This window comes from Coturnix japonica, chromosome 8 (assembly GCF_001577835.2).
Source record: "Coturnix japonica isolate 7356 chromosome 8, Coturnix japonica 2.1, whole genome shotgun sequence".
Taxonomy (NCBI): Eukaryota; Metazoa; Chordata; class Aves; order Galliformes; family Phasianidae; genus Coturnix; species Coturnix japonica.
Window position 1 is genome coordinate 3247755 of NC_029523.1, and position 17995 is coordinate 3265749.

A 17995-nucleotide genomic window follows, 5' to 3' on the forward strand; every position below is an offset into this window, starting at 1 on the left:
GAAGGGGTGGATCCTGCATACACCTCCTCAAGTCACACAGGTTTGTCCCATGCACCTGAGCACTCTGGGTTGGTCCTGCCTTCCCACCAGGTGCTCAATCACTGCTTCATGCCAAGACTCAGCATTTCCTCTGCAAGTGTCCTCAGAAGAGAACAGGTGTAAGTCATCCTTCCCCAGGTCTCCCATAGGTGCATAAAAAGTACAAGAAAAAGTCAATTTTATTTATGAATTAGCAATTCTTTCAATAAATGTTTTACTGCATTTACTTGGAATCCTGGATTTGCTTAAGAACTCATCTTGGGAGAGAACATTGGTCTTTCAAGAAAAATGATGTCACAACTGTCAATTAACATTTCTTTAATTTATTTCAAATCTTCTAAGCACCATTTAATTTTATCAATACTTTATTTATTTTGCTAGCCAGTGTTATGCAAGGTCAAGCTTTTGATTAATTACATCTTCATCTCTGAAGACAGACATTAAAACTGGTGATATCTATTCTAACCAAATCCATATAGGTAACTGCTGCGTCTTTAATAAATTATAGAAACTAAAAGTTATGCTTAGTCAAGTATTTACTGCAATTCGGACAATTACTAAGTTACACAGAGCTTCCAAATGCTACTTCCATGAATATACACACTTCAAGATAGCAGGCCAGTTAGAAGAAACACACACAGTTTCGCCTCAGTGACACCCATTCCTGACTGCTTATTTTCAGTAACATCAGTCATTTCTGCAAGAAGCTGTTACTGCAGGGCAACTTGCAAGCCATGTGACAGTTTGCTTCCTGGCTGCTGACAAAGTCCAAGGTAAATTTTGTGACCCTCAACCAAGAACACTACACAAAGTGCATCTAAATTTGACTTCCTTAAGAAAACCATTTCAAAACAGTTGTATTGAAGAGTTTAAATCATCTGTCCACTACTGCTGCTCTTCTTCCCTGTTCTCTTTCAAGTCTGAAACTGACCTGTGGCTATTAATTTCAGGCATGGTTATTGAAGTGGAACTTCTTTTGGTTCCCTGCACATCATTAGTCTATATGACACTGCTTCTCCCAGATGAGCATGCCATATGCAATTCATTAATCTGGTGCAAAAAAGTTTGTACTCTGCTGAGCAACAGAACAGGTCCCTCCTATTGTAATGAAGACCACTTGGCTGGTCTAATGAAGCCTTTAGAAAATGCACACAAAGTGGAAAGGATTCAGCATTCAGCAGAGCCTTAACTGTTTCAGAAACCTGCTTTCCAAAGCAATTGCCGGTAGCCTGACAGTTATGCTTAGGCTTTATATGATCCCTGCAGATAAATACATTTCCAACCTCATTACACTGCTACAAACAGAAGCCAAGCGTTCAAATTGCTTTATGTATCGGCTGAACCATATTTCAGTTTGGAAAGCGGGTAAAATTTGTATCATCACAAATAGGTTAGACGTTCAAGTAAACAAATCAACGACATTATTCTATGTTATAAAATCAAACCAAATATCGAATTCTATATTTTACGGCTGCCTACCAATAATTAGTGAAAATAATTTAAAATGTTTGCTCTTCTTACTTTATTTTAGCAATTATCCACCATTTTATTTGATTCAAATCTAAAAACCAGTTTAAGCCATGCTACCTTCCTAAATAAGTGATCATAATAGTAATCGCTTGCCCTTATATCAGCTTGGCAGGTTTTCAGCTCCACAAATATAAAAGCACCTGCAATAAAATCTACTTCTGGCTGTTCATATAGTTTGGTTCATAAACCTTCAAGTATCTATGTTGCAGCCAGTGTGTAACAAATTATAATGTTTCATTAAGTTGTAGAGGCATAGTTACTGTAATAATCTGGGAACACTCATCTGCATTTTCTTTAGGACATCATTTGTTGACTATCTGCCTACTCTGAGTCTAGCCCATCCAAGTTCAGAGCTGTAATATCCAGAAAGCGAGTCTCTCTTAAAATCCCTGGTCATCTGTAGGCTCTAAAGGGACAATTTAAATAAAAGTAAAGCAGAGAGACAATTATCACTGATTTATTCTGCAGGAGCAAAGTGAATGGAAAAACCGTGATTTAAAGACTATATAGGAGCTGAGGTGCAAAAACTTCAGATTTTCAAATAAATGAAGTATAATCACTAAATTCTTACATGATGTATTGTTTCCACTCATATACTTCAGTGCTGGGGTATTTTTTCTTTAAAACACACATTTGTGGCCAGATTTTTAAAACAATCTCTTATTTAAAAAAATCTATTTTGAACAGAAGAGGTTCGTTCCTGAAGTAATTTAGTGTCTGTGTGTGCAGATGAAGAAAAACGGACAGGAATCTTACGAGTTTAAATAATTACTGCCTAACATGAAAATTAGCCTGTCATGTACAGAATGAAGTTGTTTAAAATGCATTTCTACAAGTTGCACTGCGATAAGGGAGACAGGCTTTTAAAGGACAGAACATGTTCTAATGATTCACCTGGAAAGTATTTTTTAATTCAACATTAGAACTTTTAGAGAGAAGTAATGGCGTATTTCTTTTTGATAAGCCACTTCACAGAACAGGGATCAGAATGCAAATTACAGTTATTTGCTCTAAGTGGTTTTCCATTAGAATGGCATTAATATGAAACATTTTCTTTTTCCATTTCATCAAGACATTTTACAGTATTTCTGCTACTTTAAAATGTGGTGTATTAATTTAACAAAATTATATATAATCTCAGGTGTATTATGTCTGCTTCATTTACTTTTAGCAATGTTCATTATCTTATTTTTAATGTTTGAACCTGTCAATTGGTAACACAACCACTTCTCTCTGATGATCAGGTTTCAGATCAGAGAAGCAAAGTCTAATTACAATAGTCATTTTTGAAAAATTGACGTTTTCATTAAATAAAAGGGTGATACAAGTCCTTGTGTATAATAAGCCAAAAACTAATAGGTAAAAGCTTTCTTTCTCTCTTCTTCTCAGGAGTTCAACAAGTAACAAATACAAGGAGGTGGTAAATGTTTGGGGTTTTTCACCCCAATGTGACAAGATTGTGCCAGAGCAAATATACTGTAAGATGAACACCACATAGTGCCAAAAACACAGGTAGAAATTATGGAACATGTAAAAGAAAGAAATCAACACCGATCCACATTTTTTTCCCAGTGATACCCAATACTACTCCCATGTACTGGTTGAGGACAGCAGGAAACCACTGACTGCACAAAGGGTAATCCAAAGGGCACATAGAATCATTGGCGCACAAACTGTGTCACTCTTTCTAATGTCTGAAATTGCTGTTTTATCAGCTTCTTTTAGCTTCAGTGCCTGTGAAAATGACTTAATCCCCATCTCACATAGCATATGCTTACTCCTGTCTCCTTCAGTTTTGCTCAAACAACAGCTTCCATAGCTGTGCAATGAAAATAGATATGTAAAAGATCCGGGATAATCTTTATCTCTTGTTAGTTTATTAACCCCCAATCTTTCCTGTTTCTGTTGTTAAGACACACTCACAAATAATGGTACTATCATAGCTCAGAAGGTCAAAACATACATGCAGACACAAATTCTGCATAAACTGGCATTCTTATAGAATAATATGCTCACAAGCTTTTACCACCATAAGAAACGGTTCACATTAATGCCCCCGTTAGAGTCTTGAAATCCCAGGCCACCAAAATGGTGGGATTCTCTCTGCCAGAAAAGCTTTGAGACTCTTTGCTTTCTTCACACTCAGGCATTAAGAGAGCATTGGAAGTGTTTTTCCTACACCTTTAATCTCTAATAATTTCCAAGGATATGAAAAATTAGCAGCTTATGGCAATTAAAAAAAAGAAAAAAGCAAAACAAACAGAACACTGGCTTGGTACAAGCATAAAGGTTATACCAACTTTTTCTTTCACAGTCAGTGTACAGATGGCTTATTGCATATGCATAGAAAACTTGGGAAATGTCAGAAACAGAAAATACAGAAGTGATTCTTTCCTTTGTTATTTATTTATGACAAATACAATGACAAGTGAGGGGAGGAAGTTTTCCATCTTCTTTCACCTTGTCAAGTGCAATCAACCCCACAGTAATGTGCAGTGTTCTTCAGTATAGCAAACACAACACTTAACTCTCCCAGATTGAATTAATAAAGAGAATCTTCGTTTTTTTTATGTTATACATTTGTATTCTCTCATCTCAGCCCTCTGCCTTTCAGAGAAGGTTAAGAATGACCTAGGTGAAATTTCTCATAAGTAGGCTGTGAATCACAGCCCTGCGGGTCTGTTACAGGACTCAAAGTCTAAAACCAAAGATTTTATTATGCAGAACTTTTATTAAAAAGGCTGGAAAAGGATAAGAATTGTCCAGTGACACATCTGTGGTAATTACCTGCCAGAAGCTGTAACAACTATCAGTGAATACAAAGGAAAGTTAGGAGCAGCAATTGTTACTTGAGAAGAGGTGGACAAGCAATAGCAATAAAGTGTGTCAAATAAAGTAAAAGAATAGGGGAGAAATTGTGCTCTCTCAAAAAATGCAGAGAGAATTAACGACTGGGATGAAGGAAAATAAGAATGGAAAAAATATTCAGGATAACAAGAAAAGAGTGTGTTATTAAGTGGAAATCCTTGCATCAGTGGACCTTATTGATAATTGACTGGTTTGTTTTTTATTTTAATTACACTACCAGAAGGCAGTCCACATTAAAAAAATCATTATGTGTAGTAATACTTGGCTTCAGGGAGATTAGCCCTTTTATAACCCATGTCTACTAGCTTACAAGAGCCATAATATGCTTTCAGGAATGTTGGTTCTGTGGCTGCTAAGAAATTGTTAGCCTACAGCAGATGAAATAAAACCAGTAGGATAGTTGTAGTTTTTTGGGTTTTTTTTTTTGAACAGCTTACCTCTTTAACGAGTAAGTCAAAAGCCTTCTGTTGTTCCGGTCCCTCAGTGGTATGGTTCAGCTCTTTTGGCTGCCCATCAAGATGCCCATGACAGTGCTGAAAAGAACGGTCTAACTGAAAGGAAAATCCTATCTCTTATGTTACATTGAATAAGAATCTTAAAAAGTAATGGTAGTTGGGGGGTTTCACTCACAAATCATTTTGGAGATAACAAGACAAAAGCACAGATGCAAGAGTTTATCTGGAAAAGATATACTGACAAGCAGAAAGAGCACAGAAAACACAGTTTTGGATGAGAAAAACATCTGACAGGTACACATTTACACTAGAATTTTGAGAGAAGGTTTGTAAGAAATTGATGCCATTTTACATATCTTATCTCACAGATGTTCAGAACCCATTTATCAGTCAAAATCATTCAAGTAGCTCAGAAAATGTTATTTGTCTGCACCAAACTCACCACATTACTGGAAGGACTAAGGAAGAATAACTCTGACATACACTCAGGCATTTCCTTTTCTGGAGTAAAACTGAGATCATTCATTCTCTGGTTCAGCTAAATGAATTATTTATTTATTTATTTATTTATTTATTAATCCCTCTTTCTCTTATATTAGGGAAACTAGCAGGTTTTCCAAAGAGTCAGATGAGCACCCCTTGATCATATAACAGATTAACTTCACAGTAGCAGGAGAGAAGTCCACAGCTATCCTCGGTGATAGACTAGTAGATAGATTCTGCCATCTCTTGGAACTCCATCTTGACTACGTAGACCTGAGGAAAATGCAGAACACAGAGATTCTGGTTGAACTCTAAATTAGACAGAGTCAGGATCTATAGCCAGAAAGCTGTTCTTCCTACTACACCTCCTTTCCAGAGTGAATTAATCTTTGCCACTACCATTGCTTCCTTACAGAAATTAAGAAGTCTCTCCAGTAAAGTCTTTACTAAAAACACTGTATTACCAAAACTACAACAACAAATAATAATTTAAAAAAAAAAAAATAATCTTACAATATAAACAGCCAAAAACAACATAATTTTTAAAAGTCTTGGCCAGTTGTCTGTGGAATTGTTCCTTCATACCAAAGAGTACATTATGGGGATCACAAGACAGTAATTAGTTAGAGAATATGGCATGCTCTACAGCTGAAATAGCATCTCTATAGCAAGACAGTAAATGTGACATTACATTCAAACCCTGAAACCTTACATGTACCAGGCAATTGCTATTGACAAGGAGGGTGAACAGCTGATTACACAAGGTAAAATTTCATTATTTTCTAGACATAAATGTCCTGTCATTATTACACTCCTCTACTCGCTTTGAAATAATTATGGCACCTAAGAATGTTGGTTTAGCACATCAGTCTCTTCCTGTTTGTCTGTCACTTCTTCTGATTAAGCTGTCTCTAATAGGAATAATGGTACATACATTCCTCTAATTCTGTACTCCTCCAAGCAAATTCTCTCTTGTAATGAGAGATAAGCAAAGAAGCTCCAATTATCCCTATTATAGCAACCACAGGAAAATGTTCTTGTATGTTGGAAGGCAGTCTAAATTCAGGTCTCTGTAATTGTCTGGACTGATCTACTTGCACAAGAGGAGCATGAGGATTTTAATGATGCCAGAAAACCAGCCAGTGTTTTATTGCTGTTTCCTAGACAGTGACTGGCAATCTCGTCTAGGCATTAAAAACACACTTTCTAAATCTTGTGACAATATTCGACTTTTCAAAAGAAGTAACGCTTTCTTCTTAATGTTTTGCAAGATGTGATTTGTAAGCTTCCTCTAAGAAGATTTTCTCAAACAGCCACTCCATTCTATCCCTTAGGTGATTATTTGCATTAAAATATCTAATAAACGCATACCTCATTATTATACCACAAATTATTAGTCACCCAGTAATGTGCCCTAAATACTGCTTCTAGAATCTGATTAATATAGGTTTTGAATTGTTGAATGATGTTGACCTTAGGTTCAACAAACAGAATATTAGATGAACTATTTTGTGTAGGTGGTAGGCATCAAACCCATCTCCCAGATAATTCTGGCCACCTAAGAATCAGACCTTAAATTAAATAAAAACATGAGAACAGTTCAAATAAAAACACAAAGACTAATAGTAAGAAACAAACAAACAAAAAAGTCTGAAAAATAGTCACATAATCTTCTTAACTGTGGAAGATAATCCTTGGGGAATTTTTTGTCTTCTGCTATCAGAGATACGTGAAAATTTGTAATTACAAAAGCAAGCAATCAGCTGCATTGCCTAGTTCTACAAAGCTTTGTGATAATCATATAGTATAGTAAATACTTCAAGAAAAATTTATTTCAGGTTTTAGCATTCTAACTGATGTATTGAACAACTTCTCTTGGTAAAAGAAGAGAGATCTACAGCCATGTCGTAACTCATATTGTCTGGAAGTTGGAAAGATAAAGGAAAAAAATGGTAATTTACATATTGGCCAATGCAGTTTTACTGCTTCTAGAAAAATCACACATTTTATTATTATTGTCTTTGATTCACTAAACAGGCATTAATAGTGTACAAGAGCTTGATCTCTATTATCTGTTGCTATTAGCCATCAACACACTGCACAACTTTGCACTCATATTTAACAATCTGTTGCAGCTTTACAGATCACCTTTTGATCCATTCACAGTACCCTGAATAACAATGATGTAGTTAGCTCCCAGTGGTTACTCTTTGATCCCTTCCTCAAGAAAGATCACTTTTACCCGTGATACCCCCAGCAGACATATTCCTGCTCTGTTATTAAAAACATCCAATGACTGAGCAAAAAATCCTAAATGCTTCCTACTGTATTTTCCTTTATGCTATTTTTGAGTCTATCTCCTTTCTGTCACAGACCTTGATAACGGTACTTCATTGCAAATATTATTCCTCTTTTCTTAGGTTTCCTAGATTGTCCTCCCTGATTTATAGGCAAAATTCCCATTCTGCTCAGTAATGCAGCATCTGGATCCATACAAATAAAAACACAATTTAATCCAATATTTCTTCCCTTCTGTGATAAACTTTCCAACAGAAAATGAGGTTTAGTAATTTGCCTGAACCATATGATATCAAGATATCTAAAGGAACTTGAAGATGAAGTGTTTGAACAATAGGTGATAACCTTCTGATAAAAAGTACCTCTGAGTCACAGCAAACGTAATGAGAAATTTTGGGAAGGCTCTCAGATGGCTCACAGAGAACAGATCAGACTGAAAACTTTGCAGCATCACTGGGCAAGAGATAGAAGATTACGTATGTATATGATATTTTGCCCACAGATGTATAAACATGAGATAACACTGAATACTGGAGGCTATTAGCAAAATCTTGTGCCACACAGACATTGGAGCTCTTTGAAGATACATAGGTATAAATAAAAGGCACATCCAGATGATCGAGTCCATCTAGATTTCTGAAAGACCTTAAAAGAAACTGTGAGAGGTGGTCTTTCCATAGGTAATAAACTGGCTAAAACTGTGAGAGTATACATTATGGAAAAGTTGCATTATTTGTCTTGCTCCAACAGGAAGCCCTATTCCTTCTCAGTCTTCCCTACAGAGGAGGGAAGTACAAAGGAGTTCTCCCCCTCCTCCTCTTTTCGGAATACACAGAATTATAAAGAAAGAAAATAACTTGGTTGCTATCAAAATTATTTGGAAAAAAAAAAACAAACAAAAAACGTTTCTTATATATATATATATATATATATATATATATATATATATATACATGTATCAGAAAAAGAAACAGCCCTTTATTTCTTTGTGGTACTTGTTAGTAAGAACTCACAACATAAAACCAGAAATATCTCAATAGTTATCAGTAGACTTTACAAACATCAGCCTTGTTAATTGCTTAGAAGTACAAGTTTGCACTTGAAGGGAAACTTCAAGTTTTAATCAGAATCTTGCTTTCAAAATTCATTGATAAAACAGCACTACCCTTTAACCTTCCTCCGAGTGAAGCGCTTCATTTCGGGTTGGGCAGGATGAGTCTGAACATAATGTCAACTTTTAGTCAGTTGTCAAAATTTGAGCTTCTGTACATAAAAGGCTGTAAACTGTGAGTTATATTCATTTCATCACCTGCCTCATTTCATTGGAAGCACTTCAAAATGCAATTGTATTTGCAGCTCATGGAAACTAAAACTTCTTGGAACTTTGAGATTCCTTCTCCAAATCACTAAGAAAAGATAGGATCCAAGCTGACTCTTATGGAAGACACACATACACACAAACAGATAGGTTTATGCAGAAAACGCCAAATAACTTTCTGGGTTTTATTTTTTTGTAAATACATATATATCTATAATCTTAGGAAAGAATGAGTTTTCCTTGTTTGTAACTTATCTTGTATTTTCATTTTATTTTTATTCTTTTTATTTCCACTGAAAGTCCAGTCATAATTCACTGAATATTATGCATTTAATACAATTCTTAAGGAAAAAATAAAGGCTCACTGTAAATACTTATCAGAATATCTACCACTTGTAAAGTGATTTATTTGTTATAACTTGTCACTGAGCAGATTTACTTATCTTTCTGCATGTATGCCCTTCCTGAGAAAAATATTTATAAACAGTAAACAACATTAACAAAAATGTTTCACCACAACCAAGCAGAAAATCTGAGAGAGAACAGAACAGTCTCTATAAGTAAGATCATAGAATCATAGAATCACAAGGTTGGAAAGGACCTATAAGATCATCTAGTCCAACCGTCCTCCCCTTACCATACCTACAGAAAACCACTAAACCATATCTCCTAGCTCCCTATCCATATTCTTTCCTTATACTGTGAGGAAACAAAATACCTGACTTTTTTTTTCCCCCCCATTTCCAAGCTTGGTTGTTTTTTCCTCTCTTCCTTTCAGATGTCACAGAAGTAGATTTTTATATAAATTACTAACATAAAACTACTGATAATTTTGAAAAGGTTATATGTAAATTGCACTAACATCAGGAGTCACATTTGGTGAACTTTATGACAGCTTTTGCTATGTTGTTGGCTGATTCAAATGTCCTTGCAGAATACCAATCATACTCCTACAGTTGTAGAATAAAACATGAAAAAAATATAAAAGTTTGACATTAATAAATATTAATTTACACATTTTTCTTGAGCTTTGTCCCAACTCCAGCAAGTTCCAAGTAAAATTTTAGTAGGCTCACCTCACAAAGTTCCACTGACCTCTAATGATCATGATGAAATTTGCTTTTCATAATGTACTTTCATGAGCAGTCTGTAGTACTTTTATGTTGAGTGAGGTTACATCCAGCACCCGAAACTCTTCTATGATAGCCACATGGGATTTTTCTATAGATTAACCTGGTAATGAAAGAAGGTATAAAAGATTCAAGTAATGCTTTGTAATGAGGTTGTAAAAAGATAAATTTAAATGCAATTGGTAATAATTATTTCAACAGAACTCCAATACATTGTTATTAAAATGGACTATGACCAAAACACGATTATGAGAATTACTAGTCCTTTCTATTTTAAATAGCAATTATAGTCTGAAAACTAATAGGTTAAAAATTAAGCAACACAATAGAAACACAAACACTATATGAACAGTAAAAATGAAGAGAGGATGGATAAAAAGTCATCTTTGTAATAGTCTAATAGACTGTTGACAGACTGACAGGGTGTAAAAATGAAGAAAGTGCAGGAATGTAATCTTATCACTGTTACATCCATCCTATCAATTACCATAATAAATTAACGAATCTCCTTGCTCCTTTCACACTGTTGTTCCTAAACAGTAACTGGACAGGATTGTGGAAATAAGCAGCTCAGGTTACAAAAGTATAACTGTATTAAAATATTCAAAATCTGCTAAAATTTCAATATGATCATAAGAAAGAAAACAGTTCCTTTTATTTTTTCCTCTGTAAAAGGCAGTGATACTAAGAAAACATAATTTATTGAGAATCTTGTTTTATTATAGCATTTGATGCTAATAAAATGACAACAGTTTTACACTTTTAGCTTCTTTCCTTTCATACTTGTGTTCATAAACAATTTTCAGGTTTTGCTCTGAATTAGAACAGTAATTATTTTCAGAATGCTCTCATTAAAAATATATTCCCTGTCATTTCTGAACCTATTGTAGAATCAAAAATGTTGGTGTTGGTGGGAATCCCTAAGTCCATCTGGTCCAAGCCCTGTTACAGCAAACCTACCCAAGCACAGTGTGCCCAGGCCCACATCTACTCAGCTTTTCAAACTCTCCAAGTAGAAGACCCTACAGACCCTTTGGGCAGTGTGTGCCAGAGCTCAGCCACCCTCACTGCACAGAAGTGCTTCCCAGTGTTCACACAGAGCTTCTTGTTCCAGCTGTGTTCAGTGCTTCTTGTCCTGACCCTGGGCACCTCTGAAAAAAGCCTGGCTTCATCCTCTTCATACCTCTACCTCTTAGTATCTATATACATCGATGTCAAATTAAAAAAGCACTGCCAAATCACTTACTTCAATTCCATAAATAATATGGACAAGGAAAAAAAAAATTATATATATATATATATATATATATATATATATATATAGCATTTTCTAGTTGAAAATTGAAATTAAGATGAAAGTAAAAGAAAACTTTTACAACAGCCAATAAAGTTCAAGTGAAGCGCTCCATCAAGTAGTAAAGAAACCTGCTCCTAATGGAATCTTCCATAGGCACAAAGTCAGCTCCAGAAAAATATTGACCTTCGAAATTAATTTTACTAAAATAAGCTAGAGTTGGTTAGAGGCTGTTTTTTTCCCTCAGCTTTGCATGAAGGTCAGCCACAGGCTGACAAAAACAAACCCCAGGTAGCATTACAAAATTTCAATAAGCTGGTCTTCAGAGGTCAACTAAGGATAACATGAGCGTACTAACAAAAGACCATTTACAAGAAGAAGGGAACATAGATATCAAGATGTCAGGAAAGGATGTTTAAGATTGTTAATTCTCCTTTTGAGAAGAAACAGAAATTTCCACCAGAAAGTAAATAAATATTCATGAAAGGGATTGAGCCATGAGATGAGTTTCTCTGATTATGACAAATTTTCCATCCACATTATGATGAGGCTGTCATCCTGAATACGAGATGGGAAGAGAAGGGAGACAGATAGAGGTTTCCTTTCTTCTAAGACAAGAGAATATTTGGAAGAGCTTTTAGTTACTGTATTTCTAAAGCAGCAGTAACTCATTTTCTGTTTGACTGTCTATAAAGAAAGAGAAGTTTCTTCCCTTCTCTAAATATACCTCAAAATATTTCTCCATGTACATTTTTAACAAAGGTCATGTTTACCCTGTGTATGTAATGTATGTCTACAACATATGTACCTTGAAGGAATAAAGACATAGGACTACACTGACACATGAAAGTGCTACAGTCTCTACATGACCTCTGGATTTGCTGGAAGTACTCTATTAAGAAAATGGATGCATCTGCTTGCTGAAGAGAAATACCTTATGTAGGTAGCCGAACTAGATTCATTTCTTGGCCCAGATTTCCTTATGTGGGGGATGGTCTGAGACTCTACAGTAGAAAAAGACACAGAGTTTCAATATATTTAGTAGTAAGAGTCATCTTTATCCTAACACCAAAACAACTAATTTCCATTCACTTGTAAATTTCACCTACGTTAAAAAAAAGAAAAAAAATCTGCAAATAGTAATAGGCAATAGAAGGGTGACAGAAAATTTTTCTATGTTGTCATCACTATTAGATAGATTTTTCTGCATTCACTCTTGGTTAAGAGTCTTACTTCTGAGAAACACTAACAAGAAGTCTAGAAACAACAGCACTTAACAGCAGAATTAACAGCTGATAGGCAAAATTAACCACAGTAGTGACTGTACAGCTTTCTTCACATTGTTTTCCACCTGTTGCAACTGGGAAGGGTTTATATTCCTAACTCCAGCACAGCTGTATACATCACCCTGAAATCACAAAGGTTGTGTTATAAAGCATTTGCTCACAGGCACTTTGCAATCAAACACAAGGAGCAAAAAATTAGCAGGAGGCAAGCTGAAAACGTGAGCAGAGAGTGAAGCAAGGAATGAAGAAGTTCAGTTTCACATCTAACATTTCTTACATATGACTTGCTCCTCTGTACATCCTGACATATTTGCCTCATTTACAATCAGACATCCTGTCAACTGGAAACACGTATAATTGTGTAAGCAGAAATCAAACCTGTTTTTCCCATCCTGTACTTCAGACACATTCAAACAACATGATCTTCAAATGTATCCTTCAGACACAAAGTTCAGTTCCCAGAGGAAAAAGAATCTCACTTTTTTTCTTCAAATCAGAAAGGCTTACGCAGGAAAACATTTTATTCTTAAATTTCCATCTTCTCTTACAACAAGTTGTGTCAGTTCACATCTCATTGAATGTGGAAAAACAGTAAAGCTGTTGTAACCCAGCATGAATCATCACAAAACATACCAGTTAGAAAGTCATGCAAGAAACAGTTACTGTCATGGATAATAAACATATAAAAATGTAATACGTCCTGGTACTTGCAATGACGCAGCCAGCAGTGAGATGGCACAGAGCATTTCAGCAAAGTACCTTCTTCATTATTTCCCCTCTGACAAGAATCACCAATCATTTCATAATCAAAGTCATTTTACTCCAACATCTAGTAAGTTCTGATGGCTTTAATACAATTTCTTCTCTCCTGCTAACATTCCCATGCATCTAAGGCACAGTGAAAGTAAATCCAGTTTTTCTCCATCTTCAATATTGAGAATATATCCACATGAAAAGGATCACATGAATGTCTGCTTTGAAAAGAACAATGACACATAGCAATATCTTGCTAACACTACAGGAAAATGACGTTACTATAAACAGACTGCTGGAAAGTCTGGAGTTTGAGTCATCTGTGCAAAAGACAGGATTGTTACCTGAGATGTGAGTAAAAACCTGATTGCAGTGTCTTTAATAGCCTAGTCTAAGCGGAATTGATATGATTTATAGTGAAAGGGCCCTAACAGAAAAATGGCACGCTATGGAGCGGAGACTAACCTAAAGAGTACTCTCAAGCAAGTATCAATCATGAACCTTGTCCATATTCTCAGTTTTAAAACACAACTCCCCCAAGCAAACCTCAGCATATAGATCTGTAAACACTGAGACTCTTAGGCAATCGATTATTAAGATAACATTAACAGGAAGTAGCCACAGAAATGTCCTTTTTATTAATTGCAGCTTGGATTAATAAATATAACGAGACAGTCCCAAACATATAACATCTATAAACAGGTTACAGTTCAACCAGAGTGAACAAAGACTGCAGCAGACATCCCCAGCAGTGAAGTATCAAGCTGTCTCAATGGACCATAAAGCACACTCATGAAAGAGAGTTTAATGTTCTGCTTTGGCTTTTTTCCCCCTGTGACAATGACAATATCTACAGCCCACACACAAAATCACAGATGGGCAAAAATTCATCTGCCAAGATAACTTTCCCCAAACTCGATGTGGTCTTGCATGAACGAAGGTTTGTTCTGCTGATTGTCTCCTTTAAAGAAGAAAAATGAACTAATGGATAATGCTATACAGAAGCTTAATTCCAAACTGCGGTGTGGTGGTCAAGACATGCATGAAAATGCCTGGTCAGTGAAAAGTAGTAGATCGCACTTCTTACACAAATCTGAAGCCTATATACCACTGCAGGTTATCTTGCAGCATCTATCAAGGCTTTACACAGAAGTGATTTAAAATTATAAATGGGTTTAATGTTACACATGCCATCAAATTTACTTACACAGCAGTGGATTCTGGGCTTGTTTCTACAAGGTAAGAGAAAAAACATGGGGGGTGATTTATTTTTTTGCTGGCAATTAAAACTAATCCTAGAATACAATGGTTTTCCCTACCCTTCAGCACACTCAGTTTCATTATGCTGTATCAGATGTTTCAGATTTTCTTCTCAAAGTACAAATTCCTTATACCATTTATTACAGTTATGCAATTGAGATTCAATCTCACATCCATGTGCAATTACATGCACGAAAAGTTTATCTTAGCAAATTACATTTAAATTGTACAATTATAAAAGCTTGATGTAAGGCACTTATGTGGGCTGTGTAAGAATGGTTTCCTATTTCCAAATGTTATATTGCCTTTCCTTATCTTCCTTTGTAAGTCTCCAGCAAACTGTTTTCTAAACTCCTTCTCTTATGATGCTACACTTATTAAAATATAAGGTAAAATCCATACCATGTCTACTACAGGCAATTCTTCAGTCAAAAAAGTACAGTTAAAGGAGGCAGCCTTTTCAGCTATATGCTGTTCAAGGGTTGAATTCTCAAGGAAATCAAATTAAAGCATCAACATTTTTATTGCCTACCTCAAAGGGTTTAGTAGTTAACTTGTCTCAGTACAGTTATGTTCTTCATGGATGCTGTGTTTGTTATGGGGACTTTTATAGGTCTGCTGAAGTTAAAATGAAGGCAGAAGAAGATTACTGGAGTCAGAGATAGGAAGTGCAATACAGGATTAAATAGAGTATGTTGTAATAAAGCCCAGAGTCTTTCTTTTCTTTCTCTCCAATTCCCCCTGTTTATTTTTCTACTGAGCTTACCACTCCTGAAAATCTCTTGAATAGACATTGCCTGTAAACGATCTACTACAATGAGTTTTTTCATTTCTCAGCCCACGCACTGAGAAAGTTTTTGAATTGCAACATCATGTAAAAAAAATTCTGGGCAGGTAAAAGGAGGCTTAATCCTAAAGTGCCATTTGTGTGCATGCAAATAATGCCATCTCTTAATAACAGTGTTTCTCATCGGTTGGGAAGAACTATTATTAAATATAATTGATCCATATATAAAAGACCTGACAACTTTACACATTTTTTCTTATTTAACAGAACTGTCTCTTACCTCAAGTAATTAAGGCTCACATTTTTAAGTATGAATCAGTCCTGTAATTCAGCCAATGATTCAACCAATCAGCCACCAACAAATCCAGTCAAACATGAAATTTCAATGCTTCTAACCTCCACTTAGAAAATAATTAGCAGTAGCAATACTTCTTAGTATGCACATATATATTTATCAGTATATAAATTATCAGTACTTAGACTATATGTAGCAGCATATCATGTATCAGTATTGTATGAATAATAATAGAGTACTATCATAAATACACATTATTTAATTGTCCAAGTTTTCTTCCCAGTTCTTTTGCCTGCTGTATTCACACAGTAACAGTCACTGCTCAATTTTCTTTCTTTTTTTTTTTTTTTTGTAATGAATTATCCTTGGCACTCTTAATTTACATTGACATGAAAATTGATTTCATCTTGAACTTCCTGAAGACAATCCTCCTCTTGCACATTTCTACCAAAAAAGAAATAGCTTGGAAAGAGATCTATCAAGTCTTCCTGAATTTTACAGTGCCCATGTATTACCATTCTCTCTCACTTTCTTGAACAGAGTAGTAAAATCTTTATAGACAATCAGACATCAAGTGGCAATGCATTGCATTCATGATGCTTAAGATATTACTTGCCTTAAGCTCTGTCAGCAAAATCAGCCTTTTCACTAGGGGAAGCAAGACTCCTCCCTAAGAGACTCTTTCTCTAGAATCACTGGGCAGAGATTCTGCACAAACACAAGTGTCCCTCAATAAGAAACTGGGTGAGACTGATTCTGTACCAGTCAACAGTAACCTCTAGCATTTCTCCGATAAAGGCAATAGACACCATCATATGAAAATAAAACAAGTTCAGTTACTTCAACGTGTACAAGGCCAATTTTAATATAAATAGGCATACCTAGACTAAAGCAAATGGAATTTGTTCCCAATACACCACCAACTGGAAATAAAAAGATCCATTCCTTTGTTTAAATTTCTGGAGATAAATAGTTTTCATTTAATATGACTTTTCATTCTTTGTCCTGGTATTTAAAAATCATTTTAAGAACTCTACCCTGATTTCAGACATTTAGATACTCATCATCACACCACCTGAACAACTAAGCATTACAGATTTCAGCAATAGAATCTAAACCATACGTGTTCTTCCATAAAGACAGTTAAGAATTAAGTTTGGTTGCTGGTGGTTTGTTTTTGTTTTGTTTTGTTTTTTTAATATTAATACTCAAATAATATCCCAACAAGCTGGGAAAAACAAAAGTAATACAGAAACATGTTCACAGATGCTTGTGACAGGCTGAGAACAGTACAAGAATGAGTGAGCTGCTGCCTCCTACAGAAAATCTACAGCAGTGTTTGAATACATTGTATCATTTAAAACTAACAAAGCTGAAAGGCTCAGCTACAAGGTCAGATCCAATCAGTGCAGTTGTATGTTTTTCATTAAAGAACTGTGGTTGGTTTTGGTTATTTGTTTCTTCAAGACACACAACAAACTGCAGGTCTTCAAAAGCCCAAGATCAGAGGTACTGCGTTGACTCAAATTCCCATCATGATCATGGGTGTTCTATCCCTAAAAGCATGTGTAAATTGAGTGTGATATCTCTAGCCCATCTCACAGCAGGAACATAGTTAGAACATCCACACCAAAGCACTGGATACTGTGACCACAGCAGAAGCAGATGTATAAGAATCAAGATTCACCACTGTATTTCACTAGTTTTCACTCTGTTGTATCAATTTATTTCTCTTTCCCTTGATCTTGCATGGCGACATATGGTAAATAATCACTCTCTACTCACTCTCTCCAGGCTACTCATAATGTTATATCATTTATTTACCCCCAAGTGTTCCCTTCCACCTACACTGGAAATTGAAAAAATGTTTAAGCTCAGCTAGCAGAGAAGTTACATCACACACTCCACTACTTTATTGTCCATTTGCCTACACTGTATGATTCTCTACTACATATTGTTAATATTATGACTTAGTCAATCAAGACAACATTCAGATTCATGCTATAATATTACATATATTTTCTGTTACTTCCAAATAATATTAATGTTTTATTATCCTTGTTTATGCTATTAAAAAAGTAAAAAAAAAGCTGATTAGAGTATCAGAAAAGGATATTCATTAAATACATTCTTTGACTTCCCATCAACAGCTACTGCTGGCAGAACACAGTCCTACAGTCATGTTGCATTCTGGAGATC

General features: G+C 35.3%; 1 long non-coding RNA gene across 1 annotated transcript; it reads right to left on the minus strand.

Annotated features, from left to right (window-relative positions):
- Positions 1-3815: 3815 nt before the first annotated feature.
- Positions 3816-14453, minus strand: LOC107317189. The gene is made up of 4 exons (XR_001556770.2): positions 13080-14453; positions 12350-12419; positions 10068-10224; positions 3816-5648 (listed from the first exon to the last, which is right to left on the minus strand). It is a non-coding gene; the product is annotated as an uncharacterized LOC107317189 (long non-coding RNA).
- Positions 14454-17995: the final 3542 nt, after the last annotated feature.